General features: G+C 34.7%; 1 long non-coding RNA gene across 1 annotated transcript; it reads left to right on the forward strand.

The window, feature by feature from the left end:
• Window positions 1-5,707: 5,707 nt before the first annotated feature.
• On the forward strand, window positions 5,708-27,981 carry LOC129057946 (uncharacterized). The gene is made up of 5 exons (XR_008522718.2): window positions 5,708-5,926; window positions 6,182-6,254; window positions 6,374-6,428; window positions 10,649-10,757; window positions 26,272-27,981. It is a non-coding gene; the product is annotated as an uncharacterized LOC129057946 (long non-coding RNA).

Raw genomic sequence — 27,981 nt, forward strand, 5'->3', positions numbered from 1 at the left:
ATAAACACAAAATAAGTAGATTCACACGTCCTAGTTTCAAACTGGCACAAAGATAACACATACAGATCAATAAGACAGAATTGGGAAACCCAAAATATACCCATACATCCATGGTCAATTGATTTTTTTAAAGAGATGGAGGTCTTCTCTATTGCCCAGGTTGGACTGTGAAGTGACATTGCAGCTCACTGAAATGTTGAACTCCTGGTCTCTGGAGATCCTCCCACCTCAGCCTCCTGAGTAGCTGGAACTACAGGCAGGGGCTGCCATGACCCAATAATTTTTAAAAATTATTTTATAGAGATGAGGTCTTGTGATCTTGCACTGGATAGTCTCAAACTCCTGGGCTCAAGTGATCTTCTCGCCTCAGTCTTCTGAAATGCTGGAATTACAGGCATGAGCCATTGCATCCAGCCTAATTTTTTACAAGTGTGCCAAGTCCACTCAATGGAGAAAGAATATTCTTCACAACAAATGGTACCAGAACAACTGGCTATCAACATGCAAAAAGTTGAAGTTGAATCATATCTTACATCAAGTATAAAAATCAACTCAAAACAGGTCAAAAATCTAAATTTAATACTTGAGAAAGTATACATTTTTTTCTTGTGGCAAAATAGACATGATGTAAAATTTACCATCTTAACCCTTTTTTTTTAAATTTTAAGTTCTGGGATATATGTGCAGAACGTGCAGGTTTGTTACATAGGTATACATGTGCCATGGTGGTTTGCTGCATCTATCAACCCACCATATAGGTTTTTAGCCCCACATACATTAGGTATTTGTCCTAATGCTCTCCCTCCCCCTGCCCCCCTACCCTCTGGCAGGCCCTGGTGTGTGACCATCCCCTCCCTGTGTCCATGTGTTCTCATTTTTCAACTCCCACTTATGAGTGAGAACATGCGGTGTTTGGTTTTCTGTTCTTGTGTTAGTTTGCTGAGAATGATGGCTTCCAGCTTCATCTATGTCCCTGCAAAGGACATGAACTCATTCTTTTTTATGGCTTCATAGTTTTCCATGGTGTATATATGCCACGTTTTCTTTATACCATCTCATGCCAGTCAGAAAGGCTATTATTAAAAAGTCAGGAAACAGGAAATGCTGGCGAGGCTGTGGAAAAATAGGAACGCTTTTACACTGTTGGTGGCAGTGCAAATTAGTTCAACCATTGTGGAAGACAGTGTGGAGATTCCTCAAAGATCTAGAATGAGAAATACCATTTGACCCAGCATTTGAAATACCATTTGAACCAGCAATCCCATTACTGGGTATATACCCAAAGGATTATAAATCATTTTACTATAAAGACATATGTTTACTGTAGCACTATTTACAATAGCAAAGACTTGAAACCAACCCATCTTAACCATTTTCAAGTGTACACTTCAGGGGTATTAAGTATTTTCAATTTGTTGTTCAATCATTACAACCATCCTTCTCTAAAACTCCATTCTTCTTGCAAAGCTGGAACTCTGTGCCCACTAAACAGTAACTACCATTTAGTCCATTCCAGCAGTGGCCGCCAACCACCATTCTCCTTCTGGCTCTATGAATTACAGTACACTAGATACAGAGCGTAGGAAACGGATTGTAGATCTGAAATACAAAACTATGAAACTTCTAAAAGATAACATTAACAAAAATCTTTGACTTTTGGTTTGGCTGTGAGTTTTTAGATCCAACACCAAAAGCATGTTCAATTTTTTAAAATGACAAGTTGAATTTTATTAAGATTAAAACTTCTCCACAAGGAACATTTCTAAGAGCAGGCAAATGTAAGCCACACTGGGAGAAAATATCTGCAAAACACCTATCTTATAAACAACCTTCAAATCTCAACAACCAGAATACAACCCAGTTTTAAAATGGGCAAGATGTGGAAAATGCAATGAAAAGATAAGTGGATGCAAATAAACCAAAGCAAAAGATCTTCTGCATTATCTGTCATTAGGGAAATACAAAATAAAATAATAATGAGTTACCACTAATATTTTTAGAATGGATACATTCCTTAAAACTGACAATGCCCAGTGCTAACGGGAATGTAAATCACAGGCTGTCTCACTCATTGCTTGTGCAATGCAAAACGGTATAACAACTTTGGATGGTAGTTTGGCACTTTCTTTCAAAGCTAAACATAGTTTTACCACTTAATACTGCAATCACCCTTCTTGTTATTTACCCAACTAGTTTGAAACCCATGCCCACTCAAAAACATGCATGTGCAAACATTCATATCATAGCATCTGTATTTGTGATTTTCTTTCTTTCTTTTTTTTTTTTTTTTTTTTTGAGACGGAGTCTCGCTCTGTCGCCCAGGCTGGAGTGCAGTGGCGCGATCTCGGCTCACTGCAAGCTCCACCTCCCGGGTTCACGCCATTCTCCTGCCTCAGCCTCTCCTAGTGGCTGAGACTACAGGCGCCCACCACCACGCCTGGCTGATTTTTTTGTATTTTTAGTAGAGACAGAGTTTCACCATGTTAGCCAGGGTGGTCTTGATTTCCTGACCTCGTGATCCGCCTGCCTCAGCCTCCCAAAGTGCTGGGATTACAGGCGTGAGCCACCACGCCTGGCTTGTATTTAAGAGTTTCAAAATCTGGAAGCTACCAAATCCACTCTCAATAGGTGAGTGGATAATCAAACTGCAGCACAGCTAAAAAGGGAAGTGAGCTGTCCGGCTGGGTGGCTCCATGCCTGTCATCCCAGAACTTAGGGAGGCCAAGGCGGGAGGATCACCTGAGGTTGTGAGTTTGAGACCAGCTTGACCAACATGCAGGAACCCTGTCTCTACTAAAAAATACAAAATTAGCTGGGCGTGGTGGTGCATGCCTGTAATCCCAGCCACTCAGGAGGCTGAGGCAGGAGAATCGCTTGAACCTGGGAGGCGGAGGTTGGGGTGAGCTGAGATCAGACCACTGCACTGCAGTCTGGGCAACAAGAGCGAAACTCTGTCAAAAAAAAAAAAAAAAAAAAAAAGTGAGCTATCAAACTACACACTGACATAGATGAATTTTAAGTGCCTATTGCAAATTGATAGATGCATATCTTCAAAGCTTCAAAGCTATATTCTATAAAAATAGTTGACAAATGAGAAGTTGTCAGAGATTAGTGGTTGGGGTGTTAAATAAATGAAGTGCAGAGGATTATTTAGGATGGCGTAACTACTCTATATGATACTCTAATAATAGAAACATGACACAAATTTTTAAATTTCATGCATGCAACTTTACATCACAAAATGAAGTATTTAAACTTACAAAATCAGGAATTCAGAGGATTCAGTGGTGTAAAGCAAATGTGCCAAAATAATCTGTGTCACAAATGCATGTGACCAACTTACTGAAGGTGGGGAGCAGAGGTGCTGGACTAATAACTTGGAAATAAGGAGAGTCAGAACGATTGAAATCCAAAGGAAACCTACATAATCAGTGTACTCTTCTTGATAAAGTCATTTCCCATGGTGTATAGGTTACCAATTCTGAAACCACTGTAAATCATATATACTAGAAGTAAACAAGTAAATGGATGGCAGATAGCGGGAGCCAAATTTCTCACAATTGGAATGGAAGATTATAAGTAAGCAAGAGTAGTAGGATACAATGATCCACATAGCAATGGATTTGAGTTGCAAAGCTTCAGTGTGAATTCTCCTAAAATCAGTATATCAAGTTTCTACTGCTGCCACAGCAAAGTTCCACAAAACTCAGTGGCTTGAAATAAAATAAATCATTGTCTTAGAGTTCTGTAGGTGAGAATTCAAAATAGGGTTTGTTCTTCAAAATCAAGGTGTTAGCAGGATTGCATTCCTTCTACAGGTTCTAGGGGAGAATTCACCCTCTTGTTTTTCCAGCTTCTAGGGGCTGCCTATATTCCATGGCCCTGGTCCTGTCTACCATCTTCAAAGCCAGCAACTGCATCACTTAAGCCTCTCCTTCCATCTTCATGTCTTTTGCTCTGACACTGACTCTCCAGCCTCCCTCTTACAAGGAACTTAATCTCATTTTAAGATTCCTAACTTAATCACATCTTCAAAGTTCTGGCTAATACACACACACACACATGCGTGCGCATGCACACACACACACACACACACACATATATATATTTCCTCAATAAGTTGAGAGGGACTAGAAGGAATGGCTCTCCAGTAACAACATGCATATTTTATACTCAGATTCTGATTTCTAACGTCTTTATCCCACAAAAAGGAACCAGGGTTTCTTGGATAAATGGCTGACTCTAGGACTGAGACAGAAAATGTAAAAGTCTAGGCTGTAAGAAAGTAAGAAAGTGCTAAGCATGCAAAACCAAACAATGATTGGGGGAGTGGAAGGACACAGAATCCACTGAAAGAGCTCTCAGTCACCAATCTGGGCCAATTTGAGCAACAAAATTAACTCAGTATCAGTGAGTCTGTAATAACACAAATAACTATTGAATAGAGTTGATAATATACAAACCTCTCCTGCAGAAGAATTCCACATAATGCATTAGTTTTCAAGGAGGTAGAGAATAATTCCCTACTACTTGAGCGATTTAGAAACCAAATAAATTGTTCTTTAAGTATCTCCATTACAGAAAATTTTCTCCAAATATGTTGAGTTTACTTGGAATGAGAAATGAAGATTATAACCCAGGATGCCACAAGGACACACTGTGAGGGAAGGGCAAAAGGAAGCTTTTCCCAGCAAAAAGGGAGAGGGTCACTACTTAAAAAGGGAGAGAGAAGCTGCTTAGAAATAGTGTTCATCGGTTCCAGAGACCCAAAGCCAGAGTGGCTATCAGTTCATTGGTGGAGATGCTGTTACTGGGCAAGTATCTTTTGACAATATCTTGTCTGAATTACTGCAGTTCTAGGGAATGTCTAAGGAATATCTACCTTGTCATAGAAACATTAGTATATGTGTGAAATATGTAAGCCATGAAAAGGACATGCATGAAGGATGTACAGGAATTTCTTGTGGGGTTTTGGAATGTTCTTGGAAACAGTCCTTATCTTGGATATGTAGGTATCAGCTTCTTCTCTTCATGCTTTCCTGGCCCTATTTTGTCTGGGCCTGACAAAAGTCATTTTGCCCTGGCACCTACAACTTTCACCCATATTATCCCCCCCTCCTTTTTTTTTCTAATTTTGGGTTATTGAATAGGTCTTATTAAGTTTTTGTTTGTCATGCTATTTGGTCCATTCAACCTCTTGATGTGCTTATTTTGTTTGTCTTTTATTTGCACTTTAATGGTGGACAATATCTTTCAAGATTATTTTATTAAATCCATCAATCCTAAAGATATGATAAGTAGACGCTATTCTTGTTTTTGTTTTTAGTTCAACTATCAGTGATATGCTTTAAGTCTTTCAGTGATTTAGATATTCAATCCAAAATTTGTAAGACCAGGCTTCTTCTCTTTAATTTCTGCCATTACAACATAAAGTCTGTTTATTCTATTTCTAGAGCAGAAATATGTAAAATTATTTGAACATTCAAGATTTCCCACTTCTATTAGTTCTCTATTCCCACCTAATTAATATTCTAAAAGACAGAACATAAATATATTGAGTGTCCAATATTCCTAATTCTATATAATAATCGTCTTTATATTATTTTTTCCTCTACTTCCAAATACTCTTTTTCCAGCTGAACTTTAAATTTAGTATCCTAGGTTACATTAAATAAATAAGTATATTATAATTATATTTATTATATCATTATTAAAATGTGTGCATATGGCTATTAAATGGTTCTTTGTATTTAGCCCCAACATCTGAATTCCTTCTTTTAAAAGAAAAAAAGAAACCAAACTACAAAACCTAAACAGAATCTCTTCTGACCACAGAAATATTTTCTTTTTGATCACCCATAAAGGTTCATGAAAATGGAAGAAATGAACGTCCTTAAATTTGGAAAATACATCAAAATGTGTTCAGGTAATTGGAATGTGTGTGAATTCAAGATAAGAATGAATAAACTGGTGAATTTTAAATAAGTGATGATATTTTCACAGAAAATTAAATATCTAGTCAGTCCTCACACAAGGAAACAGGAATATGATTATGTAGCTATCTAATCTTCTTAAAGCAGGGTTAAAATTTATGTCAAGTGTTTTGGGGAGAAATGATTCCTTCTTAAAATTGTCTTTACTAAATTAATGAAAATATACCTTAACTATCAATGCCTCACAGGAATGTCCAGACCAGTTAAGATGGCACAGGCTCATCTCTTCCTGCTCTTCATCAACTATACTTTCTGTATAAGGTAGTATACAAGCAAAGGAGAATGCTAAGCAGAAAAAAATAAAGGCAAACTGGTTAGGGACTCTAGAAACTTAAGAAAAAATAGAGCACTAATGAATCTTATGATTCCACACATAACAGAAAAATGTGACCCTGGCCCAGATTTGCTGATTCTCAACAACACAAAACCACCCAGGTATGCACATATTTTCATTTAACGGGGGTTCCATCTACATTAATAAAAAGATCAATGATGACCTGTTCTATGGGAAATCTCACTGACAATAAGTGTCCAGAAAAAGTGCTCTTCTCTCCTGCTGTGCCTGAGACTCACTTCCATACAGAGAAACCACACAACTGAAAAACATAGACAAGGGAAATGTCACCATGACAAGTGTCCAGTTCAGGTCAGGGAAACTCTGTCACTGCAGTCTTAAAACTCTCTTAGTATACAAAGTGACACCAGGAAGCCAGGTAATCTCAAAAATGGTGATCCCAAAAATGGTGATCCCAATAAAAAAAAAAATCCAATAAATGACTCAGTGTTTCTCTGAGAGAGGCCTTGATACTCCCTTCACCCATTACAGACATGAGGCAGCACAACCAGAGAAGTTCCATTATTTTCCTCAAGCAGCATCAGTAGGGAGCAGTAAGAGCTCCAGCAGCATGAGGTAAAATAAGTAGACCAAATTGCATTAAAAATATTCTAAAAATTAGAATGTCATAGAAATACCAGCCCAAAAAATACATCAGAACCTGTGTTCAAAATCTGCACGGTGATTGTGTGATAAAATTTAGAAAAAACTAAAAAGAAAGTGAGGTTTCTGAAAACAAGAGACAAAACACTCAGTACAGAATAGACAACCACCTGTCATACAATGAACAAGACAAATTATCATATGAATATGAAAAGACAATTATATGACATAAATAAAAATGAACTAGATATTTAAATTTTCAAATGATTTTAAATCAACATCCTAAAAATTAATTCAGCAGAAAATTAAAAAATTATCTTTAAACAAACAGACAAATGACATCTCAACAAGACATGAAAGTTATAAAGAAAATGAAATGAAGCTGTAGAACTAAAAAATTAAATAACATAAATTTGCTGAATGTGCTCAATGATAGAATAAAATGGCAGAAGATAGAATCTGTGAACTTGAGGGTGGGCTTATAGAATTTATTCAATCTGAACAATAGAGAGAAAATAGACAAAAGATGATCAAAGACTTGTGTATAATTATAAAGTATCCAAACTTCAGATTATTGGAGTCTCATAAGCAGAGGATAAAGCGGAAATGGCACATTATTTGGAGAAATATGGCTGAAAGCTCCCTAAAGTTTGGGACACACATAAAAATACAAATTTAGAAAGCTTTAAAATTTTCAAATAGAAAAAAATGAAATAAATCTATTTTAAGACATGTCAAAATTAGAATTTTGAAAACTGTAAACAAAGGAGAAATCTTTGAATCAGCCAGAGGCAACTGATGCATTGGCTATTGGTGTGCACTAATTTCATTGAAGACATTCATGACCTGAAACCATGGAGGCCAGAAGGAAGTGGCATAATATTTTTTTCAGTGCTAAAAATAAAGAATTATAAAACATATATATATATATAAGCCATATATTGGGGCCATATATACATATATAACCATATATATACACACACACACACAGACACCATATATTGGGGCCATATATACATATATATATAGCCATATATATATATACCACATATATATAGCATATATATATATACCACATATATATAGCATATATATATACCACATATATATAGCATATATATACACCACATATATATAGCATATATATACACCACATATATAGCATATATATACACCATATATATAACATATACATACACCATATATATATACCATATACATATACCATATATATACCATATATATACCATATATATAGCATATACAGCATATATATACACCATATATATAGCATATATATACACCATATATATACAGCATATATATACACCATATATATACAGCATATATATACACTATATATACAGCATATATATACACCATATATATACAGCATATATATACACCATATATATACAGCATATATATACACCACATATATATAGCATATAGATATACACCACATATATATAGCATATAGATATACACCACATATATGTAGCATATAGATATACACCACATATATGTAGCATATAGATATACACCACATATATGTAGCATATAGATATACACCACATATATGTAGCATATGGATATACACCACATATATGTAGCATATGGATATACACCACATATATGTAGCATATGGATATACACCACATATATGTAGCATATGGATATACACCACATATATGGAGCATATGGATATACACCACATATATGGAGCATATGGATATACACCACATATATGGAGCATATGGATATACACCACATATATGGAGCATATGGATATACACCACATATATGGAGCATATGGATATACACCACATATATGGAGCATATGGATATACACCACATATATGTAGCATATGGATATACACCACATATATGTAGCATATGGATATACACCACATATATGTAGCATATGGATATACACCACATATATGTAGCATATGGATATACACCACATATATGTAGCATATGGATATACACCACATATATGTAGCATATGGATATACACCACATATATGTAGCATATGGATATACACCACATATATGTAGCATATGGATATACACCACATATATGTAGCATATGGATATACACCACATATATGTAGCATATGGATATACACCACATATATGTAGCATATGGATATACACCACATATATGTAGCATATGGATATACACCACATATATGTAGCATATGGATATACACCACATATATGTAGCATATGGATATACACCACATATATGTAGCATATGGATATACACCACATATATGTAGCATATGGATATACACCACATATATGTAGCATATATATACCATATATATATAGCATACACACATATACCATATATATAGCATATATATACACCATATATATATAGCATATATATATATATACACCATATATATATAGCATATATATATACACCATATATATAGCATATATATACACCATATATATAGCATATATATACACCATATATATATAGCATATATATACACCATATATATAGCATATATATACACCATATATATATAGCATATATATACACCATATATATAGCATATATATACCATATATATAGCATATATATGAACCATATATATATAGCATATATACACCATATATATAGCGTATATACACCATATATATAGCGTATATACACACCATATATATATATAGCATATATATACCCCATATATATAGCATATATATACCCCATATATATAGCATATATATATACCATATATATAGCATATATATATATACCATATATATAGCATATATATACCATATATATAGCATATATATATACACCATATATATATAGCATATATATACACCATATATATAGCATATATATATATACACCATATATATAACATATATATACACACCATATATATATAGCATATATATACACACCATATATATATAGCATATATATACACACCATATATATATAGCATATATATATACACCATATATATATAGCATATATATATACACCATATATATAGCATATATATACACCATATATATATAGCATATATATACACCATATATATATAGCATATATATACACCATATATATATAGCATATATATATACACCATATATATATAGCATATATATATACACCATATATATATAGCATATATATATACACCATATATATATAGCATATATATATACACCATATATATATAGCATATATATATACACCATATATATAGCATATATATATACACCATATATATATAGCATATATATATACACCATATATATATAGCATATATATATACACCATATATATATAGCATATATATATACACCATATATATATAGCATATATATATACACCATATATATAGCATATATATACACCATATATATATAGCATATATACACACCATATATATATAGCATATATATACACACCATATGTATATAGCATATATATATACACACCATATGTATATAGCATATATATATAGCATATATATATACCATATATATACCATATATATATAGCATATATATATACCATATATATATAGCAAATCTGTTGAACCTTTAAAAAATAAGGAAGAAATAGAAGCAATGTCAGATAAAGTATATCTGACGTTGTCAGAAATAGAGGAAATGTCAGATAAAGTGTAAAGGCAATGTCAGATAAAGTATAACTACAATTTTCTGTCACAAGCAGACAAACAATTAAAGAATGACTGAAGGAAGTTCTTCAAACACAATGAAAATCATAAAAGAAGAAATCTTGGAGCATCAGCAGAGAAGCAAGAAAAACAGAAAGTAGAAATGTTAGTAACTATCTAAGACTATTCTTCTCCTAATAAATTTTCTAATTTATATGTGATAATTGAAATAAAATTTACAAATTATAATCAAGACAATAATATTTAAAATTCTGAATGGAAAACAGATCTAGAGAGTACTTAGGCTTTCATACTGCAATCAAAGTAAACAGTGATGTCACATAAGTATTTGGTAAAAATTAGAGTTAATTCTGAGAAATCATAAAAGTGGCAAACTCAAAAGCCCTGCAACTCAATAAAGATAAAATTTTAAAGAAAAACGTTTAAGTAACTCATAAAAATGAGAAAGGAAAGCAACAGGAATACTAGTACACAAGATAAAAATAAGATATAATCTTTACAACATCAAAAATTACGTTAAATGTGAATGGTCTAAATACACATATTAAGGAAAGAGATTGGCAGAGTGATTAAAAAACACAGCTCCAAATATATGCTGTTTATAACAAACAGTTCAAATTCAACAAAAGAGATAGGTTGAAAGTAAAAAGATGAGAAAAGGTATATCATGCTAACTTTAATTTTGTAATGCAACATTGTCTATGTTAGTATCTGATAAAACAGAATTTAGAATAAGATAATTACTAGAGGCAAAGAGGGACCTTATATAATGATAGAGGCATCAATTCTCCTAGAAGATATAATGATCCTGGATATGTGTGCCCTCAACAGTGTAGCCTCAAAATATAAACATTTGTTTTAAAGAAATAGAACAAATAGAATGAAAGGAAAAGTAGGAGTATACACAATTATAACTGGGGACAAAAACATCTCTCTTTAAAGAATTATTAGGCAGGTATCAGCAAGCATATAAAAGATCTCACCAACATAATCAACAAATGGTATTTAATTAAGACATAGAAAACTCCATTCAGGAATAGAAAAATACATAATTTCAAGAATACATTAAATATCGACAAAGTTAGACCATGTTGTGGTACATAAAAGTAGCATCAACACATTTAAAATAATTAATATGATACAGAGTAAGTTCTTGGACCATAATAGAATGAAACTAAAAAAAAATAGCTTCACAAAGATAATGAGAAATTGTCTAAAATACTTATAAATTAAACAGTACACTCAGAAATACTTCATGGTTCAAAGACCAAGTTTAAAAGAAAATAAAAAAGTAACAATTAGAGCTAAATGAAATGTATATGCAACATATCAATATCTGTAATGAGAGAAAAAATTATGGACATAAATCCTTATATTAAAAAAAGGAAAGGTCTTAAATAAATAATCTAAGTCCCGTATAGGGAAATTTTAATAAATAAGCAAATGAAACCAAAAGCAATTGGAAGGAACAATAAAATCAATAAAACAAAAATGAGAAACATTTATAAAGTAATTAAAACAAAACTTGGCACTTTGAAAAATTTACTACAATTAATACACCTGTAGTAAGAGAGACAGGGATGTAAAGAAGACACGAATCAGGAATATCACAAATGAAACAGGAAATTTCAGTACAGATTTTGCATTCATTAGAAAAAGATGAAAGAATACCTCAAATTAATTTATTCTCAGTAAATTGAAAATCACAAGCTACCAAAATTCAACTAAAACAATAAAATTGAGTTTATAACTTAAAATCTTTTAATAAACAAATCTTCAGGCTGAAATGCTTTCACTGGACAATTCTACCAAGTGTCAAAACTGAATTAATAACAAATTTAAACAATTTATTTCAGAAAATGGAAGAAAAGGGAACATTTTATGAGGCTGTACTTATCCCGATAACAAAATCAAACAACGACAAATTAATAATAAAAATAATCGGAAAAAAAGACATGGAGAAAAATACATATGAAAATCTAAAGACTTTAAAGGTGAAAATAACTAATTTTTAAAATGAAAACAGCAATAAATAAAAATTGTATGGCAACAAGATGAAAACTAGAAGCAATGAATGTGTGCTTCTCTCATGGAGAGGAAACAAAGAGCTAGTGAACACTGACAATGCAGGCTGATCATTTGAGGAACCACAGCAGGATCCATCATGGCAGCATGGGGACACAGAGAACAGAGAGGAGTGAAGCTGGGCACCAGCTTGTCTGGCCTCAGCATGGAGCCAGAAGAACCTCTCCAAAAAGGGAAAGGGTGAGTGAGTGAAGGTTTAGATCACAGGAGAAGGATTTGACCTTACCTGGAGCTGAGTCAATTTAGAAAGCTCAACGAAATACAGGATTACAGGAAGAAGCTGGAAAAGCCCTGTGGGTTTTCTGGGTCCCTGGGGAAGCCGTTTCTGACTTGTCTCATGCGGGATCCTAGTGGAGGACTGCCAGAAGGACTGAGAAAAGACCACGGGGAGAAAGAAACCTCCAGATGAATGTGGTAATAATTCTAACAAAGTGCAAAGTCTTCTGGCTAGAACTTGGGAGAGGGCATGAATCTGCTGTGCAGACTCAACAGCTGGGGAGGTAGGAAAGTCCTGCTTGCTTTTTCAGCCAGGGCTGGTAGCCTGGGGCAAGTTCTCAACCCACTTCCTGGAAACAAACTAAGTGCTGCTGTTGCGTGGAACACAGTGGAAGTGAAACTGGCCTTTTGGGTTGTGTGGTAGCCGGGTGAGCCCTGTAACTGCTAGCTTTCCCCCACTTTCCTGGCAACCTGCATGACACAGCAGAGGCAACCATAATCCTTCTGGGAACATAACTCCATTGACCTGCGAACCAAACCCCTATTCCCCACAGCAGCCATAGCAAGCCTGATCCAAGAATAGTCTGAGCTCAGACATGCCTAGGCCTGCCCCCAGCTGATGGTCCTTTCCTACCCACTCTGGTGTCTGAAGACAAAGGACATATTCTTTTGGGAGTTCTAGAGCCCCACCCACCAACTGATCCTCTTTAGGCTACTACAGCTGATGATCTCTTGAAAGCACCACCTTCTGACAGGAGGCCAACTAACACAAAAATAGTGAATTAAACAAGCAAAACTAAGAACTCTCACAGAGTCCATTTCACTTTCGTACCACCTTCACCAGAGCAGGTGCTGTTACCCATGGTAGAGAGACCTGAAGACAGTTCACATTACAAGACTCTGTGCAGACAAGCCTCAGCACCAGCCCAGGACCTGGTAGCCCTGTTGGGTGGCTAGCTCCAGAAGAGAAATAGCAATCATTAGAGTTTGGCTTTCAGGAGGCCACATTCCTAAGAAAAGGAGAAGAGTACTACATCAAGGGAACACCCCGTGGGACAAAAGAATTGGAACAACAGCCTTGAGCCCCTGTTCATCCCTCTGACACAGCCTACCTAAGTGAGAGAGAAAAAAAAAAATTCTGGTAAGGACAAATCAAGATTTGTTAATACCCCCCAAAAGCACACTAGCTCACCAGCAATGGATCCAAACCAAGAAGAAATATGTGATTCCCTGAAGAAGAGTTTAGAAGGTCAATTATTAAGCTAATCAAGGAGATACCAGAGGGAGGTGAAGTCCAATTTAATAAATCAAAAAAAGATACAAAATATGAGAGGAGAAATCTTCAGTGAAATAGCATAAATAAAAAACAATCACAACTTCAGTAAATAAAGGACACAGAGAAATATAAAATGTACTGGAAAGTCTCCTCAATAGAATCAAACAAGCAGAAGAAAGAATTTCAGAGCTCAAAGGCAAGGTTTTCAAATTAACCCAATCCAACAAAGACAAAGAAAAAACAACTTAAAAAAATGAACAAAGCCTCCAAGAAGTTTAAGATAGTGTTGAATAACCAAACCTAAGAATAATTGGTGTTCCTGAGGAAGAAGATAAATCTAAAAGTTTGGAAAACATACTTGAAGGAATAAAAAGGAAAATTTCCCCTTCCCCAGTCTTGCTAGAGACCTAGGCATCCAAATAAAAGAAGCACAAAGAACACCTCTGAAATTCATTACAAAATGATCATCACCTAGGCACACTGTCATCAAGTTATCCAAAGTCAAGGTGAAGAAAAGAATCTTAAGAGCTAGGAGGCAAAAGTGCCAGGCAAACTATAAAAGAAAATCTACCAGATTGACAGCAGATTTCTCAGGAGAAACCCTACAAGCTAGAAGGGATTGGGGTCCTATCTTCAGCCTCCATAAACAAAACAATTATTAGCCAAGAATTTTGTATCCAGCCAAACTAAGCTTCATAAATGATGGAAAGATAGTCTTTTTCAGATTAACAAATGCTGAGAGAATTCCCCACTACCAAGCCAGCACTACAAGAACTGCTAAAAGGAGCTCTAAATCTTGAAACAAATCCTAGAAACATGTAAAAACTGAACGTCTTTAAAAGCACAAATCTCAAAGAATATATAAAAGAAAATACAGTAAAAAGAAAAAACAAAGTATACAGGCAACAAATAGCACAATGAATGGAATAGTACCACACATCTCAATACTAACATTGAATGTAAATGGCCTAAGTGTTCCACTTAAAAGATACAGAATGGCAGAATGGATAAGAGTGTACCAACCAAGTATCCACTGCCGTTCAGAGACTTACCTAACACATAATCACTCATATAAAACTTAAGGTAAAGGGAAGAAAAAAAAAACTCCATGCAAATGGACACCAAAAGTGAGTAGAAGAAGCTATCCTTACATAAGACAAAACAAACTTTAAAGCAACAGCACTTAAAAAAGACAGAGGGGGACATTATATAATGATAAAGGCCTTGGTCCAACAGGAAAATATGACAATCCTAAATATATATGCACCTAACACTGGAGCTCCCAAATTTATAAAGCAAGTACTGCTAGACATAAGGAATGAGATAGACAGCAACACGATAATATTGGGGGACTTGAATACTCCATTGACAGCACTAGACAGGTCATCAAGACAGAAAGTCAACAAAGAAACAATGGATTTAAACTACACCAGGGGAAGTTTTCTTTTTTTATTCCTTCAAGTATAACAGATATATACAGAACATTCCATCCACAACCATGGAATATGCATTCTATTCATCAGCACATGGAACTTTCTTCAAGATAGATTATAGCACAGGCCACAAAACACGTTTCAATAAGTTTAAGAAAATTGAAATCATGTGAAGTACTCTCTCAGAACACAGTGGAAAAAAACTGGAAATCAACTCCAAAAGGAAACCTCAAAACCATGTACATACACAGAAATTAAATAACCTGCTCCTGAATAATGAATGGATCAACAATAAAATCAAGATGGAAATATAAAAATTCTTTGAACTGAATGATAATTCTGACACAACGTATAAAAACTTCTGGGATACAGTGAAGGTGGTGCTAAGAGGACAAAGTTCATACCCTTAAATGCCTACATCAAAAAGTCTGAAAGAGCACAAATAGACAATCTAAAGTCACACTTAAAGGAATTAGTGAAACAATAAAAACCCAAATCAAGCAAAATAAAGGAAATAAGATCAGAGCAGAACTAAATGAAATTGAAAGAACAACAACAACAAAAAGATAAATGAAACAAATGCTGGTACTTTGAAAAGATAAATAAAAATAATGCACCATTAGCAAGGTTAACCAACAAAAGAAGAGAAGAAATCCAAATAAGCTCAATTAGAAATGAAATGGGAGACATTACTACTGAGACCACAGAAATACAAATGACCATTCAAGGCTACTTTGAACACCTTTATGTAAATAAAATAGAAAACCTAGAAGAGATAGAAAAATTACTGGAAAGATACAGCCCTCTGTATTAGTCCGTTTTCATGCTGCTGGATTCTGTCAAATGCTTTTTCTCCATCTCTTGAGATGATCATGTGATTTTTGTTTTTAATTCTGTTTATGTGGTGTATCACATTTATTGACTTGCATATTTTCAACCATCCCTGCATCCCTGGTATAAAACCCACTTGATCATGGTGGGTTATGTTTTTGATATGCTGTTGGATTTGGTAACAACAACAACAAAACTGCAGACCAATATACATGGTGAACATAGATGCAAAAATCTTCAACAAAATACTACTCCCAAAAATTGAGCAATAAATACTTTTTCCTAACTCTTTCTATGAAGCCAGCATTAAACTGATATGAATACCTGACAGAGACATAACAACAACAACAAACTTTGGTTCAATATTGCTGGTAAACATAGAGGCAAAAACCTTCAACAAAATACTGATATAATGAATCCAACTCTACATTTAAAAAGTTATCCATCATGATCAAGTGTGCTTTATGTCTGAAATGCAAGGTTGACTCAATATACACAAATAATTATTTGTGATTTACCACATAAAGAAACCTAAAATCAAAAGAAAAAAACAACATGGCCGTAACAATAGAGGCAGAAGAGACTTTTAATAAAATCAAATGTCCCTTCATGTTAAAAACACTAAAAAACTATGCATTAGGGAAACATACTTTGAAATAAGGGCCATCTATGACCAATCCACAGCCTACATTATACTGAATGGTAACAAGCTGAGAGCATTCTTCTCGAGACCTAGAAAAAGACAAGAAAGGATGCCCACTCTCACCACCGCAATTTAACATATCTCTGGAGGTCCTAGCTACAGAAATCAGGAGAGAGAGATCGAAAATTGGAAGAGAAGAAGTCAAACAATGTGTGTTTGCAGATGATATAATTCTATACCTAGAAAGCTCAATTGTCTTTGCCAAAAATGTCCTACCTCTGATATACAACATCAGTGAAGTTTCAGGATGCAAAGTCAATGTATAAACATCAGTAGAATTTCTATACCCCAACAATGTCCAAGGTGAGAGCCATATAAAAAATGCAATTCCATTCACGGTAGCCACAAAAGAATAAAATATTTATAAATACAGCTAACAGATAAAAACAAAATCTACAATAAGAAGTACAATACAAAGTACAATAAGAAGTACAAAACAGAGCTCAAAGAAATCTGCGATGACAAAAACAAATGGAAAAACATTTCATACTCATGGATAAAATGATCAATATTGTTAATATGCTCATATTGCAAAGCAATTTACAGATTCAATGATGTTATTATCAAACCAATGACATTCTTCATAGAATTAGAAAAAACTATTTTAAAATCCATATAAAAACAAAAAAGAACTTGAGCAGCTAAGGCAATCCTAAGCAAAAGGATAAAAGCTGGTGTCATCATGTTTCCCAACTTCAAACTATACCACAAAGCTGCAGTAAACAAATCAGCATGGTACTTCTCCAAAAACAGACACATAGACCAATGGAACAGAATACAGAACACAGAAATAAAGCCACACACATACAACCAACTGATATTTGACAAAGTTGAAAACAATAAACAATGGGGAAGGGAATTCTTATTTAATAAATAGTCCTGGGATAACTGGCTGCCATGTTCAAAAATTGAATTTGGACCCCTTTCTTACACCATATACAAAAATCAACTCAGGATGAATTAAATACTTAAATGTAAAACCTAATACTATTAAAATCCTGAAAGACAACCTAGGAACTACCATTCTGGACATAGGCCTGGCAAAGATTTCATGACAAAGACCCCAAAATAATTACCAAAAAGCCATTATGATTGGCAATAGTGACTTAACTAAACTAAAAAGCTTCTGCAAAGCAAAAGAAGCTATCACCTGAGTTAAAGACAACCTACATAATTGGAGAAAATATTTGGAAATTATGCATCTGAGAAAGGTGTAATAATAAACATCATTAGTCCTATTAAACACATGCAAGTTAAAACCATAATTAGATATTATATGCTATCATAATAAATAATTATAAATATATATATCCAGATAAATAAATAATATCACTTATTCATATATGTAGAGATACATGAATCATTTCATGACTATTTTATTTGTGCCTATTGTTAATGGCATTACTTTTTAATTTCATTTTCAGTTTATTTATTGTGAGCATATGTATGTGCTACAGATTTTTGTATGTTGATTTTGTATCCTGCAACCTTACTGAATATATCAGTTCTAATAGTTTTTTTGTGTGTGTGTGTGTGTGGAGTCTTTAGGTTTTTCCAAATATAAGAAACTATCATCTGCAAACAAGGATTATTTAACTTCTTTCCAGTTTGGATGTCCTATGTATCATTCTTTTGTCCAATTGCTGTAGCTGGGACTTCTTATTTTATATTGAATGAATAATAGTGGTGACAGTGGGCATCATTTTCATATTCCAAATCTTAGAAAACAAGCTTTCAATTTTTCCCCATTCAGTATGATAATAGCTGTGGGCCTGCCCTACGTGGTTTTTATCAGATTGAGGTATCATATTTCTATACCAAGTTTTTTGAGGATTTTTGTTATGAAGGATGTTGAATTTTATCAAATGGGTTTTTCAGCATAAATTGAAATGATCATACGGTTATTCCCTTCACCTCTATTTTTCTGAATAGTTTGAATAGAGTTAGTGTTAGTGCTTCCTTAAATGTGTGTTAGAATTCAGCAGTGAAGCCATCAGGTTCTCTGCTTTTCTTCATTAGGAGACTTAGTATAGCTTTGATCTTATTACTTGTTATTGGTCTTTCCAGGTTTTGGATTTCTTCATGCTTTGATCTTGGTAGGTTTTACGTGTCTTAGAATTGGTCATGCCTTCCAGATTTTCCAAATTATTGGCATATAGGTGTTCATAGTAGCCACTGACGATCTTTTGAATTTCTGCAGTATCAGTAGTAATTTCTCCTTTTTTATCTCTGATTTTATTAATTTCAATTATTTCTCTCTTTTCTTACTCTGGCTAAAGTTTTGTTTTTAATTTTGCTCAACTTTTCAAAAAAGACCCTTTGTTTTATGGATTTTGGGATTGTTTTCTTATTTCAGTTTCATTTATTTCTCTTTATTATTTCTTTCTTCTACTAATTATGAGTTTGTTTCACTCTTGCTTTTCTGTTCTTTAAAATCGATGAGGTTTGGCTGTGTCCCCAACCAAATATCAGCTTGAATTATAATAATCCCACATTTCAAGATGGGGGGCCAAGAGAAGATAATTGAATCATGAGGGTGGTTTCCCTCATACTGTTTTCAGGGTAGTAAATAAGTTTCTTGAGATCTGATAATATTATAAATGGGAGTTCTCCTGCATGCCATGTATTGTATTTCCTTCTGCCATGTGAGATGTGCTTTTGCTTCTCCTTTGTCTTCTGCCATATTGTGAGGCCTCCCCAGCCATGTGGAAGTGTGAATCCATTAAACCTCTTTTCTTTATAAGTTACCCAGTCTCAGGTATGTCTTTATTAGCAGCATGAGAACAGACTAATACAGTAAATTGGTACCAGTTGAATAGGGCGCTGCTGTAATGATACCTGAAAATGTGGAAGTGACTTTGGAACTGGGTAACAAGTAGAAGTTGGAACAGTTTGGAGGGCTCTGAAGAGGACAAGAAGATGTGGGAATGTTTGGAACTTCCTAGAGACTTGTTGAATGGCTTTGATCAAAATGGTGATAGTAACATGGACAATGAAGTCAAGGTTGAGGTGGTTTCAGATGCAGATGAAGAACTTCTTGGGAACTAGAATAAAAATGACTCTTGCTACATTTTAGCAAAAAGACTGGTGGCATTTTACCCTAGCCCTAGAGATGTGTGCAAGTTTGAACTTGAGAAAGAAGATGATTTAGGGCACCTGGCAGAAAAAAGTTTTAAGTAGTAAAGGTAACTTGGATGCTGTTAAAAGCATTAAGTTTTATGTATTCACAAATATAAGATTTGGAATTGGAACTTATACTTGAAAGGGAAGCAGAGCATAAAAACTGAGAAAAATTGCAGTCTGATGATGCGATAGAAATGAAAAACCCATCCCATTTCTGAGGAGATGGCCCCTTATCTTGAAACATGGGATTATTATAATTCAAGGTATGTCTTTATTAGCAGCACAAGAACAGACAAATACAAAGATGGATTATTAGGCTGTTTTTTAAAGTTTTCCATCTTTTTTAATGTAGGCACTTGCAGTTATAAACTTCCCTCTGAGTACTGCTTTTGCTGTATCTCATAGGTTTTGATATGTTCTTTTTCTGTTATCATTTGTTTCAAAAAATGTTTAAGTTTCCTTTTTAACTTCTTCATTGACTCTCTGGTTACTCAAAAGCATATTGTTTAATTTCCATGTATTTGTATAGTTTCCAAAATACCTCTTGTTATTAATTTCTAGTTTTATTCCATTGTGGCCAGAGAAGATGCTTGATAGCATTTCAATTTCTATGAATGATTTAATAATTGTTTGTGACATAATATGTGGTCTGTCCTTGCAAATGATCCATGTGCTGAGGAGAAAAATGTGTATTCTGCAGCCATTGGATGAAATGTTCTATAAATATTTATTTGGTCCATTTGTACTATATTTGTACTATAGACATAGTATAGATTATATATTTGTATATATTTGTACTATAGACATAGTACAGATTAAGTCTGATGTTTCTTTGTTGATTTTCTGTCTTGAAGAACTATACATTCCTGAAACTGGAGTGAAATCTTGAGCTATTATTGTACTGGAATCTCTCTCTTTAGCTCTAGTAATATTTGCTTTACATATCTTGGTGCTCCAGTGCTGGGTGTAAGTATTTTTAAAATTGTTATATCCACTTACTGAATTGACACCTTCATCATTGTATTGCTAGCCTCTTTGTTTTTTTCTTATAGTTTTTGTCTTGAAGTCTCTTTTGTCTAACATGAGTATAGCCACTCTTGCTCTTTTTAAGCTTTTATGAGCATGGGATATCTTATTTCATCCCTTTATTTTCAGTCGATGTGTGTCTTCATATTAGAGAGTTTAGTCCATTTACACTCAATGTTATTATTGATAAACTATTACTTACTTCTGACATTTTAATATTTGTTTTCTGCTTGTTTCGTAGTGTTGTCTTCCTTCTTTCTTTTCTTCCTGGTTGTATTTTAGTAAAGTGGTTTTCCCTGCTGACATGAACGATCATCTTGCTTTTTATTTTTTTGTGTATCCATTGTATATTCTCTGGTTTGAGGTTACCATGAGGTTTGCAAATACTATCTTAAAGCCCATTACATTAAGTTGATACCAGCTAAACACTTCATAAACAACACAAGCAAACAAATAAGCAAAAATAAACCTAATAAAGGCTGTATGCCTTAATTTTGTCCCCTTGACTTTTTAACATTTAGTTTATATCTTATTGTTCTATCCATCTCTTGAATGGTGGTTGCAGTTGTTATTTTTGACTGTTTCATCATTTATTCTTTCTACTCAAGGCAAGAGTAGTATACATACTCTATTTACAGTGCTGTAATATTCTATGTTTTTCTGTGTACTTCCTATTACCAGTGAGGTTTGTACCATAACATGATATTTTACTACTAATTAATGTTCTACATTTTCCTAATGTAAGTACTCCCTGTAGCATTTCTTGTAAGAAAGGTCTGGTGTTGATATCCCTCAGCCTTTGTCTGCAGTTTTTATTTCTCCTTCTTTTCTAAGAATATTTTTTTTTTACCAGATACACTAGTCTATATTCTTCAGCACGTTAAATATGTCATGCCACTATCTCCTGGCCTATAAGATTTCCACTGAAAAGTCTACTGTCAGACATATTGGAGCTCCATTGTATGTAATTAATTTCTTTCCTCTTGCTGTTTTCAGGATCCTTTCTTCATCCTGGACTTTTGGAAGTTTAATTATTAAATTCCTTGAAGTAGTCTTCCCTGAGTTAACTCTGCTTGGTGTTTTATAACCTCCTTATTTTGGTTATTGATATATTTTACTGTGTTTGAAAAGTTATTATTTCTTTGAATAAACTCACCTCTGTATCTCTTTCTCTATCTCTTCTTTAAGGTTAACTCCTAGATTCACCCTTTTGAGGCTATTTTCTAGATCTCGTAAGTGTGTTTCATTCGGTCTCCTCTGACTATGTATTTCTATTTATTTTAGTTTTGTTTGTTTGTTTCCTGAAACAATGTCTCACTCACATTGCTCAGACTAGAGTGCAGTGGCATAATCATGGCTCATTGTATCCTTGGCCTCCTTGGCTCAGGTGATTCTCCCACCTCAGCCTCCTGAATAGCTAGGATTACAGGTGCATGCCACCAAGCCAAGCTCTTATTTATTTTTATTTTTTTTTTGTAATTTTAGTAGAGACAGGGTCTCACCATGATGCTCAGGCTGATCTCAAACTCTTGGGCTCAAGCGATCTGCCCACCTTGACTTCCCAAAGTGCTGGGATTACAGGCATGAGCCACTATGCCTGGTCTCTGATTATGCATTTTCAAATAGCCCATCTTCAAGCTCACTAATTATTTCTTCCTCTTGATCAATTTGGCTGTTAGATGACTCCAATGCATTCTTCAGTATGCCAATTACATTTTTTAGCTCTAGAATTTGTGCTTAATTCTTTTAAATTATTTCAATGTCTTTCTTATATTTATTTGATAGAATTCTGAATTTCTTCTTTGTGTTACTTTGAATTTCTTTGTGTTTCCTCAAAACAGCTATTTTGAATTCTCTACCTGAAAAGTCACATACCTCTGTTTCTCCAGGATTGGTACCTGGTTCCTTATTTAGTTCATTTGGAAAGGTTATGTTTTCCTGGATGGTCTTAATACTTGTAGAAGTTCATCTGTGTATGGACATTAAAGAGTATTTATTGTAGTCTTCACAGTCTGGGCCTTTTAGTACCCATCATTCTTGGGAAGACTTTTCATGTATTCAAAAAACTTGAGTGTTGTGATCTAAGCTGTATCTTCTTTACCAGGGACCCCAAGCCCAGTAAGGCTGTGCTTTTTGAATACTCATAGATGAACTGCCTTGATGGTCTTCAACAAGATCTGGAAGAATTATCTGGATTTCCAGGCAGAAACTTGTTTTCTTCCCTTACTTTTTCTCAAACAAGAGGGGTCTCTCTCTCTCTCTCTCTCTGTTCTAAGCTACCTGGAGCTAGGGTTGGACTAACACAAGCACCCCTGTGGCTACCACCTCTAAGACTGCAGAGGGTCAGACCAACGCAGTACTGGGTCTTGCTCAGGGCCTGCTCTAACCACTTTCTGGCTACCACCTATGTTGCTCAAAACCATGCAGCTCTATAATCAGGACGTGGCAAAGCCAGTCAGGCCTGTGTCCTTTGCTTCAGGGCAGCAAGTTCCCACAGTCCCCAGGCAGGTCAAGAGGTGCTGTCTGGGAGCCAGGTACTAGAGTTATAAACCTTAGAAGTCTACCTGGTGCTCTATTGTACTGCAGCTGAGCTGGCATTCAAACCACAAGATGCAGTCCTTCCCAGTCTTTCCTCCACTTTCCACAGGCAGAGGAGCCTCACTCCTTGACTGCTGCCTGTTAAGATCCATGGGAGAGTACAGCCTGACTACCACCAATGTTCCCTTGAGACCCAAGGATTCTTCAGTCAGCTTGTAGTGAACGCTGCCTGTTCTGTGTCTCACCTTTCGGGGCAGAGGGCTCACGTCTGGAAAGGCCACATCCAGAAATGTTGTCCAAGAGTCAAGACCCAGAATTGGAGACCAAAAGACCCCACGTGGTGCTCTGCACCCCTGTGGCTGAGGTGGTCCATAAGGTGTAAGACAAATTCCCCTTTACTTTTCCCTCCACTTTTCTGAAGCAGGAGTCTCTCACTGTAACCACTGCAGTTGGGAATGTGCTGAGTCTCACCTGAAGCCAGGAAATCTCATAGTCTCACCCAATGCTCTTGATGTTGTACCTGGGATCACTGCTTGTTGTTGAGGGACCAAGGGATCTTCAGCTAGCAGGTGATGAAGCCTTGCCAAACTGGGTTCTTCTACTGAAAGTATGTGGTTCCCCTCTAGCCCACTATAAGTCTAGAAAAGTTGTCTCTTAGCTAGTGCCTGGATAGTGGTTTCCCATGGCTCTGACCCGTGCCCTATTCCTACTACAGCTGAGTTGGTCTCCAAAGCAGCAAGGTAAAGTCCTTCCCACTCTTCTATCTCCTCTCCTCAAGAAGAAGGAAGAGGCCTCTTTTGGGACCATGAGCTCTGCAGCCTGGGGTTAGGGGAGAGTTGATGCCAGCACTCCCTTAGCTGCTTCTGCTTGTATCTCCAGAGGTCACGTGGCCCCCAGTCCACTGGCTCTGGGACCAGTTTAGCACTAGGACTTGCCTAAGTTTTGCAGTCCTTGTGGCCAAGACTGCCTTTCAACTTCATTTGGGGCCCCAGAGCACATTAGTACATGGTAGCAAGGCTTTCAAGAACTCAAGTTCTGACTGCTGGGAATGGTGTTTGCCCTCTGGCTAGGGCTGGTTTAAATGCTCCCTCTGTGGGCAAGCGTCAGCTGAGTTTGGTCCAGTTTTCTTTCTGCTGTAACAAGGGCAGCCCTGAGAATAATGCCTCATAATTGTTGGCTTTCCCTCACCCCAGCATTCAGAATCACTCTCTGCACCATGTTGTCACTATCAAGGGAGGGGGGAGGGGTGGCATCAGTAGTTCAAAACTGTTTTTTCTACCTCTTCAGTGTCTATTTTAGTGATATGAACAATATGAAGTTAATACCAGGTACTGTGTGTGCCCACCTGATTTTTGGCTCTTATAAAAGTACTTTTTGGTGTGTAGATAGTCTCCTTGCATGGGAGGATGATTCTATTCTGCTATCTTGCTTTGCCCCTCCTTTGGATACTATTAATGCACTTATCTAGATTTGGGTAGGTGGAGTGGAAAGGTTGTAGCTCACGGTTCAATTGGATGGTTTTTCAGGTTGATATTTAATAACACCAACATTAAAAAATAATTTGTCCAGCTAACTTGAACCTATAAATAATTTGATTAAGAATGTGAACAAGAATATGCCAGTAATGAGAATGTTATCCAATGCAGATTAAAAAATAAATCCAATTCTTTAAGAAATGCATTAGGAATATGACTTAGTATAAATAAACTTGTCAAAACACGTGGAATGCCAATAGATATCATAAGTTGAAAATCTTATTTTACAATGATAAAAATTAGAGTAGTTCAGAAATTATTGGAAAAGAGATATCCAGTATAGTTTATTGTCTTATATCATTAAATAACACTACACTGCCATGTAGTAGTCTTAATTTTCTTGTTAGTTGTTGAAATATAAAAAAAAATGATGATACAACATCTTTGAAGCTTTCTAGCTCATGTCAGACCATAAATCTAGAAAATTCCATACTACAAGTTCATCTTCCACATCTCCACCACTGCCCAATGTGTATAAAGTCTTTCTTGAGAATCCAGTTATATAGTAGCTTATTACAAGTGTTTGAAGAGGATAATCTTTTACTAGAGATGTAAGGTGACAAAATTTACAATTATAATATACATATTTTAGGATAACCCTCTTGAAAATATCCATCAATGTATATATATCCTTGTAGTAAAGCATCAATGCCATGGAACAGTCATCATAGATCTGTGAAAAGTATATTTTACAAGCTATTTTAAATTTATTTCTATGATTGAAGGCTAGATAATGTAGGAAAGGGAGAAGTAATATAATAAATTTATTTACCTTCAGAAAGATTTTGATTCTATCCAACATAAAAATTTCTCTTGATGAACTAGAATCATACATTCATGAGATTAATAATTTTATTTTATTTTATTTACTTCTCTTTCTTTTTTTTGATAGGACAAATCTACATAGAAAGAGAAGTGAGCTCCTGTGTCACCGCCTTTGATCCTCTTAATAACTAATGCAGAGTCACTTTTGCCTGACATTGAGAAACTGGTAAAACTTACAATTCTCTCCTAGAATTTCTAAACCTGGTAAAAGAAAATCTGAAAGTAAAATTTAAAGTTGGAGAGGTAAAGAAGTCAGAAATGCTGAGGTTAGACTGTTAGAGATCAATATGCCGTGAAAGCCACCAAGAAGGAAACTACCACTACTCGTGGCTGAAAATTGAATGAAAAAAGGAATAATGAAGATATAGATGAATGAAGAGCCCAAGCTGAAAAAATGTCAACTCAAATAAGCTTATGTAAATGAGGAAGTAGAGAAAGTAGAACAATAAGACAGGGAATGTAATTAACGTTTAGTCAGTTCAATTAAGTTCTATCAGAGGGCTCATAATTTTTCTTCATTTATATTTATGATATATTTTTGAATTTTATATTGCTCTATAACAAATATAACTAATATTTTGAATCATAAACTGTAGAGGGACTTATTTTCTCTTTATCTTCGTTCCACTTGCCTTCATTCTGGAAACTTGTAAGGAGGGGTTTTGGAGTCCACTCCTACATTTAATAAAAAGTAACAGTAACTAGATGGAAAAAGAAAAATGATTATATTTTAGAGGCATAAATAAAAATGACAAGTATTTAGAGTGGAAAAGATTATGACTATAGATCATAAAGACATTTAAAGTTGTATAAAGATAATTTCTGGTTGTATGGTCAAGACAAATTAAGAGATACTGGACTTAACCTTCTAGTATAAAAAATTCTAATACTGTACAAAATATATGAAACAACAGTTTTTGGACATTGGTCAAAAGGCAGTATAGGAGAGTATTCCTAAGAAAAGACGATGACACAAAGTGAATGTCATATTGTTTCAGAGTTTATGCCTTAAGAAATGTTCCATAACATAGCCCAGAGACATAGGGCACAAGCAGCAACCAGTAACCTTGCACAGTGGAAGAAATAGAAATTAGAGGTTTTGTATGCTAATAAAGCTGTAATTTTTTGGATAATGAAATATAAAATATGCACATGCAAGGTCAAATTTCACTGAGGCCTGACATAAAGGAGATACTGAGAGGCTCTGGGATATGGGGATATTATAAAGAATAAATAGTGCTAAAAGTACTGAAGTTATATTTAGTCAGGGTTGAGAGATCTTAACCAAATATCTTAGGCATTTAAGATTTCATAAAAAGTCTCATCTTAAGAATGGCTATACCTAATAATTATTAAGAGGAAGCCATAGTAAATCAGAGTATGCCACACAACAAATTATTGCCAGCCAAAATCAATTTTAACACCCTTTAAAGGAAGACAATCAAATACAAAATTTCATGGAATAACAATGTCTAGAATAAAATTTTCAAAAAGTTATTAGTTATGTGAAGAGGTTACAGAAAAGTCACAAGTAGTTAAAAAAATGAATAGGAGCCAATCTAGAAAGGTCACAAGGTCTGGAATTTTTAGATAAGAACCTTAATATCATTTTATTAATGTTTAAGGATATAAATGAAAAGGTGTATACCATGAGTGAACAGATTGAGATTTCAGCAAAGAAATGGAAAATATGAGAAGAACCAACTAAAAATTATAGCTTTGAAACCAAAATACCTACAATTAAAAATTTACCAAATGGGACTAACAACAGATTGGA

The sequence above is a fragment of the Pongo abelii genome, chromosome 11, assembly GCF_028885655.2.
Source record: "Pongo abelii isolate AG06213 chromosome 11, NHGRI_mPonAbe1-v2.0_pri, whole genome shotgun sequence".
NCBI classification, from domain to species: domain Eukaryota; kingdom Metazoa; phylum Chordata; class Mammalia; order Primates; family Hominidae; genus Pongo; species Pongo abelii.